The sequence below is a fragment of the Dromaius novaehollandiae genome, chromosome 1, assembly GCF_036370855.1.
Source record: "Dromaius novaehollandiae isolate bDroNov1 chromosome 1, bDroNov1.hap1, whole genome shotgun sequence".
NCBI classification, from domain to species: Eukaryota; Metazoa; Chordata; class Aves; order Casuariiformes; family Dromaiidae; genus Dromaius; species Dromaius novaehollandiae.
The window spans coordinates 53,236,676-53,243,837 of NC_088098.1; positions in this window are offsets into that span (position 1 = coordinate 53,236,676).

Consider the following 7,162-nt stretch of genomic DNA (forward strand, 5'->3'; position numbering starts at 1 on the left):
CCGGTCCCGAGCGCGGGGCAGCGGGCGCAGCACTGTCTCCCCCTTCCGGCTGGACGGCGAGCGAGAGGGGACGCGGGGCGGCGCCCGCCCGCGACGGCGTCCTCTGCTGGCGGGGAGGGACCGGGCGGGGCGGCCTGGGCGCCTCCCCAGCAGCTCCTAGTTGGGGCTGGGATGGGGCCGGCGCAGCCCGGCGCTGGACCGGTTTCAGGCGGTAATTTCAACGGGTGAAGTTTCCGGAGACGAAGCTCAGGCTCAGGCCGCCCCTCCCCGCCGTCGGCGCGGCGAGCTGGGGCAGCGCTGCCAGCACACGGCTCCCGCTGGGGGTGACAGGCAGAGGGAGGCCTCGACACCCGGCCTGCGCCCAGTGTGGGGCGAGGTGCCCTACGGTCCTGCCGCAAGGAGAAGCTGGGGCCAGCTCGTGGGTGGGAGAGGGACGGGGCAGTGCTCGGAGCCTCTGCTGTGAGAGAGGAAGAGGATGGAGCAGAGACCTTGGCTGGGGCTAGTTGGAAACCTGGGGAAAGGCTAAGGGACCTGTGTGGGGAAGAGAAAGGCCTGGTGGGAAGGGCAACCCCCAGCGTGGCCTGGAAAGACCAAGATATGAGTGTGTGGGTGAAGCAGCTCTTTATCCTTGACATACACAGGTTTTCTTCAAAACAACACTGTTTTTCTTCTCATTGCTAGGCCAGAACTCTACAAGGACTCAGTTTCATTAGGGCTGCAAGAATTGCTACAGCAAATACCCCACGGTCCTCCTGTGCCTCTATCTTGTCTCTGAACACAGCAGGGCAAGCTGAACAGCCAAAGGTGGAGAAGCCACTTCCCTCATTAGCCTTAATGCTAGTCCATAGTAGAGATGGGTTTGAACCCTCAAGCCTACAGTTTAGTGGGAAAGCTGATGCTTCCCCTTTAGATTTTCAGCTGCCCTCAAAGCCAGATTCTGTTTTCACAGTGAGAACAAGCTTGCAAGGTGGAATAAGGCTGCCAGATGCTGTGAAGCAGCTGGGGCAGAAGGCAGGGGCTTGCGGAGAGTCGCTGAGGACTGTGTGCTTAATGCTGCTTGTTCAAGGCTGTGCAGGCAGGCAGTACCTCCTCATGACACTGTGCTTGTTCTACACAGGAAAGTCTTGTTATCAATATCCATTTCATTTGCTTTGTTGGAACTTGCTGGGTTCTTGACCTCAGTGGCTTTGCATGCTTGTGAGCATGGTCTCCACAGTTCAGGACAGCTGGAACACAAATACACATTTCCTTTTGTTGTTTTGGCTTTGACAAACCTAAATGCCATCCAGTGGCTTCATGTGAGAAAGGGGATAGTTTAGCATGCTGCAGTGAGTCACATCCACAGCACAGATTACTGTGGTCATCACAGCCTGTCTGTGCTGGCTGCTTAGCAGTGATGTGAAGGTAAATAGTAAAGGGGCAGACTCTTTTTTTCATATTTCAGGATAGACAGAGAGCAGTGAGTTAACTCTGTTTGGCTGAGAGTACCTCCAGCTACCCCGACGCTTCTTACAGAATAATTTATTAAATTCAAGCTCCTTATTTTTATCTCCAGGGAACTCCATGGCCTGTCTGGAAATTTCAAAGTCCTCCCAGGGCTCTGGGATGAAGACAGGAGCTGGCCTGAGGGTATGAAACAAGCCTCCCAAAACCAGGACCTTCCGTCTGCCCTGTCCAAGTGCAAATGCCCCATTTTCATTATTACCTTCTCTACTATGAACTGCTCTAGGGAGTAACTATTCATCCTTAGCCATCCCTATCCTCTCCTCCCCCAATCCTACCAGTATAGAAGACATAACTACATATGCCATGCCTCCCTGGGGGAGAGGGTGAGAGAAAGAACAAAATGTGTGTGACAGAGGAGAGCTACATCACTTTACGCACTTCTCAGCGACACCAGATATGACAGTGATAGAATTGAACAGAAAGAAAATCAGACTCTGGACTGCCTTGCTCTGTGCCAATCTCCTCTTGTTCATTTCCTTTCTGAGATAAACAACCTCAATCGTTTTGATCTCTCTTCATGTGCGAGTTTGCCATGCCCCTAATCAGCCTTTCTGAGAAAGGCTTACTTGAACTGCAGACAGTATTCCCAGAGAGGCCACACTACTGATTTACATAATAGCATTATCATATTTTCCATATTATTCTCCCCTTCCTCCTTCTGCATGCTAATATTTTGTGTGTGCTTTTTTAACCTGCAGCTGCTCACAGAGCCAAGGTTTGTGTGGGACTGCTTACAGTGACATTCAGATCCTTTCCTGAGTTGTTAGAGTCAGTATGGACCTTTATAATTTTTACATGCAACATGTTTTCTTTTTTCTGAGTTTGCATATGCCATGCATATGGTGAATGCACATTGTTGCCCATTTGCCATATTTACATTTAACTTACGGTCTTTACCTATCTCCTCAGGAGTCAATAGCTTTGAGTCATCTCTTAAAAAATGTGTAGTATATTGCTCATCCTCCTTTCCAGATGATCAGTTTGTGTACTAAGCTACCCAGTACCTCAGAGAGCATTCATATTCCCTGCCCTTAACCTTCTGCCAGAATGAAAATCGATTCCTGAACTCTCCTCCTGGCTTCCTGTCTCCTTGTTGGGTTGCTGATCCATAAAAATACTTCGCTTCTCACAACAGGGCTATATAACTTCTAGACAGGTGCACTGATGAATCCAGTTCCTGAGACTCCTAAGTCTGGATGAAAACGTTCATAGCTACATGCGGCAAACCACTGGTGCAGTATAAATGGACTGACAGATCAGGTTTGTGCGGAGCCATGTGCGTGTGGTGGGATGAGCTGGCTTTGGAGCTCGTTGTGCTCCATTGGGTTTAGCCATGCAGCTCGCTTCGTGCAGGGACCGCACCAGACCCTGGCAGCGGGTCCAAGCCCTTCTCACCCTGCTCTCCTTCATCCCACCAGATCCCACACAGCTTCCACTCCTGCTATGAGTCCCCATCCTGCAGGCTGGGGAGCCCTGCTCACAGGGTGAGGGATGAGGGAGCTCAGCAGTGCAGGGCCAGCAGCGGGAGCCTGCGTGACAGCTCTGGTCTGCAGCATGGCTGCCAGGGTGTGCGGGTCCCATCCGCTAACAAGCCTCAGGTTTTGCACCTGTGCACAGAGGGGATTCTCTGAGGAAGATTTCGGACCATGCTTCATCTCCAGAGCCATCTGCATCTTCTTTGAAGGGCAAGGCAGGTGAAAGCAAAGATGTAGCCACAGCCCAGAAGAATAAGGCCTGTTCCCTAGCTCCCTCAGAGGTAGCACCTCCTTGCACTGACATACCCTGGATGTGCACAGTGCTGTGACCTCCCTGGATGTGCACAGTGCTGTGACCTCCCTCGGTAAGAAGACCTGTTTTGGGGGCTTTCCTTGCTGCCCTCCTGCCATGGGCATCAAGGACTACAGACCTTCGTAAGCATCCCCTCCCCAGCCTGGCCCCCTTCAGTTGTGCCTGTTTTAGTGTTTTGTTCTGTTTTTTTCTTTCCGGGCCAGCTGCCAGCTCCTGGGCCCCTCGCCAGCAGCTGTGTGTGTTGTGAACTCCTCAGGCCATGCTGTTCAGCATGCCTCCAAACTGCCACGGCGCCTCTGGGGAGGCAGCTCACCGGCTCACTGTGCTCGCCAGCGCCTCACCGCACAGCCCTGCACCTGCCACAGCTCTGGTCTGCAGCACCAGAGACTCTCAGCCTCTCAGCCTGAGGCTCCCTGCTCCTTAGAGCAGTGCAGATCTCCCCCAGAGTGGTGGCCGCTACCAGCTATGGAGTCCCCATGCCCAAACCAGGGAGGCGCAGGCATTTAACCAGCCCCTTCTGCATTGCAAAGAGAGGGGCAAGTGCCAATACAGAGCATGCCTTGGCTATCTCCTTACCAGCCACTGTGCAAGCACTGGATTTCTGACAACGTGCCCAGGATTATAAACTTGAACTCTGCCTTGAGACAGTGAAGCAACATCCCCTGCAGTGTTTCCCAACATGGCTGTGTCCTCTGCTGACCCACTGCATGTAGCTGCCCCTGGGGGACCGCAGTAGCATTGAAGGTCCCTTGCAGCGCACCAGCCCCAGAGTGGGAATGGACTTCAGCTGGCCCGATGGGATGCCGTCCCGTGCGCCCTGTTACCTGCAAAGCATCTCTGTGACTGCCCAGGATTCCCTCAGCCCGTTTCTGCCCTTCCTTCTCCTTGGACCTGCTGGGAATCTGGCTCCCCCCTGCAGCGAGTTACATCCCCTGCAATAAAGGGAATTTACCCCCACCAGCACTGGTGAGCTGCAAGCAAAGAGGAGGAAGTGTACTTTAACAGTATATCTAGAGAACAATAACAACCTTTGTGTCCCTGAATGACTAAGTGAGCTTGTTATATTTCAAAGGCAGCGTAGGTTACGGGGCACAGTAACCCATCCTGTTGCTCGGGCATAAGGCACAGGGATCACCGCCCTGGGAGTCCCTGCTGCCGGTCGTCTTATGTTTGCAGCCTGTCCTCCCTCTCCCAGAGCCGCTGCTGCATGGCTCTGGTGGTCACCAAAAGCAGGAGCAATAGAAACTGCGGGGCCTGCTCCAGCCGGTCCCTGCTTGTGGCCTCTCTTCCCGGGAGTGAGTCCTGAGCCCGTGAAGCGCCATTCCCAGGGCTTCGCGCATGGCCCATCACCTGTTTTGGCAGGACTGGGACCATTTGGAAGTCACAGCCAGGGATACATCCATGTGTAGCGTGCGATTGGCAAGACTGCCCTGGCTGGGAAGCAGGGTCACGAATGTAAACTGGGTAGTAGCAAATGGCACCTTGGAGGGGGTCTATAGGGTTTTTTGCAGGGGCCTGGCTGCACTCAGAAACAGAAGGCTGGCCTCGTGCAGGAGCCAGAAAGCAATCCCAAAACACAAGAGAGGGTGACCTGCTAATGCCATGTGAGCATGGTCTTAATATCCTTAATATCTGCCTGTAAAGGGACCTTGCAGAAGACCTTTTGGAAGTGTAAGTCCATTCAACAGTTCTTTCTTTTATTCCACCCCTACTTCTTTCTTTTTCTTGAACACTTGCTAGGAATAATGGCATTTGTGCCGGACAAGGCCTTAAAAGGATGCTTTGCATCCCTCTGGATCTAAATGACTTTCTACAGTCCGGTGGCCTGGAATTTGGTGGAGGGGAAAAAGAAACCCAAGAATCTGTTGATAATGCACCAGAAATAATGAGATCTTACTCCTTCTCTCCAGCTGTGGTGAGCCAAGAGTGGTGAAGAGCTAACAGTGGCACAAATGGCTTCTCTTCACAAAACCAAACAACTTTGATGTTGGACAAACATAAAAAGGAGCAGAGGTGTTGACAGAGGAGTGACCGCTGGCATATTGTCACCTTTCAAGGCACAGATGATTTCTAGCTGAGCCCCAGATTTTAGTAGTAGCTTTAGAGGCTACCTAGCCACTCTGACACGGCTTGTTTGGGGTATATTTTTGAGAGGGGGAAGGAAGTTCACAGCCTGGCTGCTTCTAATGTGGAGCTTTTCAGCCTCTAGCACAGGAGCCTGGGGGGGGGCTGCAACCGTTGGCAGCAGCAAGTGCTTTCCTGCATGCCATGCCAGCACCTGCAGAACTGCCACTGCTATGAGGGTCTGCACTCACGTTCACTGAGGAACCCTCCATTTTATTAACAAACTGGTTGAAAAATCGCTGCTGTAGTATTTTTACAGTCAGTCCACATGCATGTTTGTTCTAAGCTCAGCGCAACTTGTGTTTCTTCACCCATATTTTCCTGTGGTTGGCTTTGCTGGGGACTTTTTTTTATTCCCAGGCTAGCCAGATTTTTTTGCTACCATTTTGCTGTGCACCAGCTGTGTGCTGCAGTAGGTTTCCAGAGCGATTCAGCAACCCTGTTTTTGTGAGCATGCTTATCCTTGCAGTTTTGCATTGATCTGACAGCCTTGTGGGCTTTCTGCACTGGGAAGTGTCTGCAGAGAGCTTGCAGCCAGTGGCGCCGACCCCCCAGGCAGGGTTGGACATGCTGGCCCCAGGCTTTTCGCTTGGCCCGTTTCTAGCTGGCCTGGCTGGTATCCCTGGTTGCTATTGGAGCCGCTGGTCACGCACAACCTGACCGGTGCTTGCACAGCACCAGCTTGTCCAAAACGGCTGGAGGACGAGTTGCGCTTCAGCGGCTGCAACTCTGGCTGCTTCCCCTTCTCCAGAAGAGAGCCTGGCTGTGGGATCCGCTTGGACACAACAGCCCACAGGGCTGGGCTGGAAACATGGGGCAGATCTCAGCCTGGCAGCAGGTGCAAGATCCCCCCTGTCAGCTGCCCACCCCCAAGACCTTGGTGGGTGCTAGAGGCCACACGGGACTTCGCACCCTTGCACCCTGCCAGCCTCCCTAGCGGTGCCCAGCTGCATGCAGTCCTGCGACCTGTGCTGCCGTCCTCCCAGCACAGACATGGTATTTGGCTTGCGTAAGGGGAGCCTGGGCTCCGGGCACAGCGCGGGGCTGGTGCCATGCGCGTGCATAGCCTAAGAAGTACAGAGCTGCCGTGTCATGCTGTTTCTCTTCGTTCTTAGGTGAAGGTACTTATTGCATGTCTTGTCTCATTAACTCATGGGTCCTTAGATTTATTTCTGCCCCATTTTGGGACATTTGTCTTGTTTTGGTTTTGCAGCAGTTTGAGGTTCCTTCCTGGAAAACAGTTTGAGCCGAATGCTGTAAAAACACTGACACTCGAACAAAAGTGGGTAGATGTTTTCTACATTCTTTTATTTTTGTGTGTGTGCCTGGTTCTTAGTAAGTGTCTGGGGAAAAAAGATATGACTGATGATCTGTTGCTCTCTCTTTGGAAAAGGTCCAGACTGTAGAATAGGACTAAAATGCCAGGAGAGAGCTTGCTGGGTAGAGGCAAGCTTACAATATGTGATTTTATCCATTCTCTGGGCAACACAGTTTCTTTAATTTGAGTTCATGGAGAATTCATTTTAGATCCTTGTTCAGCACAATTTAGTTGCTCTTTTTCTCAGTTTTCCTCATTTTTAGAAAGGTGAAGTGTGGTTCCCAAATTAAATCATTACTATGATGGATTTCAGCCAAGGGATCCACAGTCCAAGCCATAAGGCACAGGAAACATAAGCGAGAGTAAAACAATGGGCTCTTATTTTTTGTTTCATTTGGCAGGGTAAGGAGAGACATAGCCTTGAAA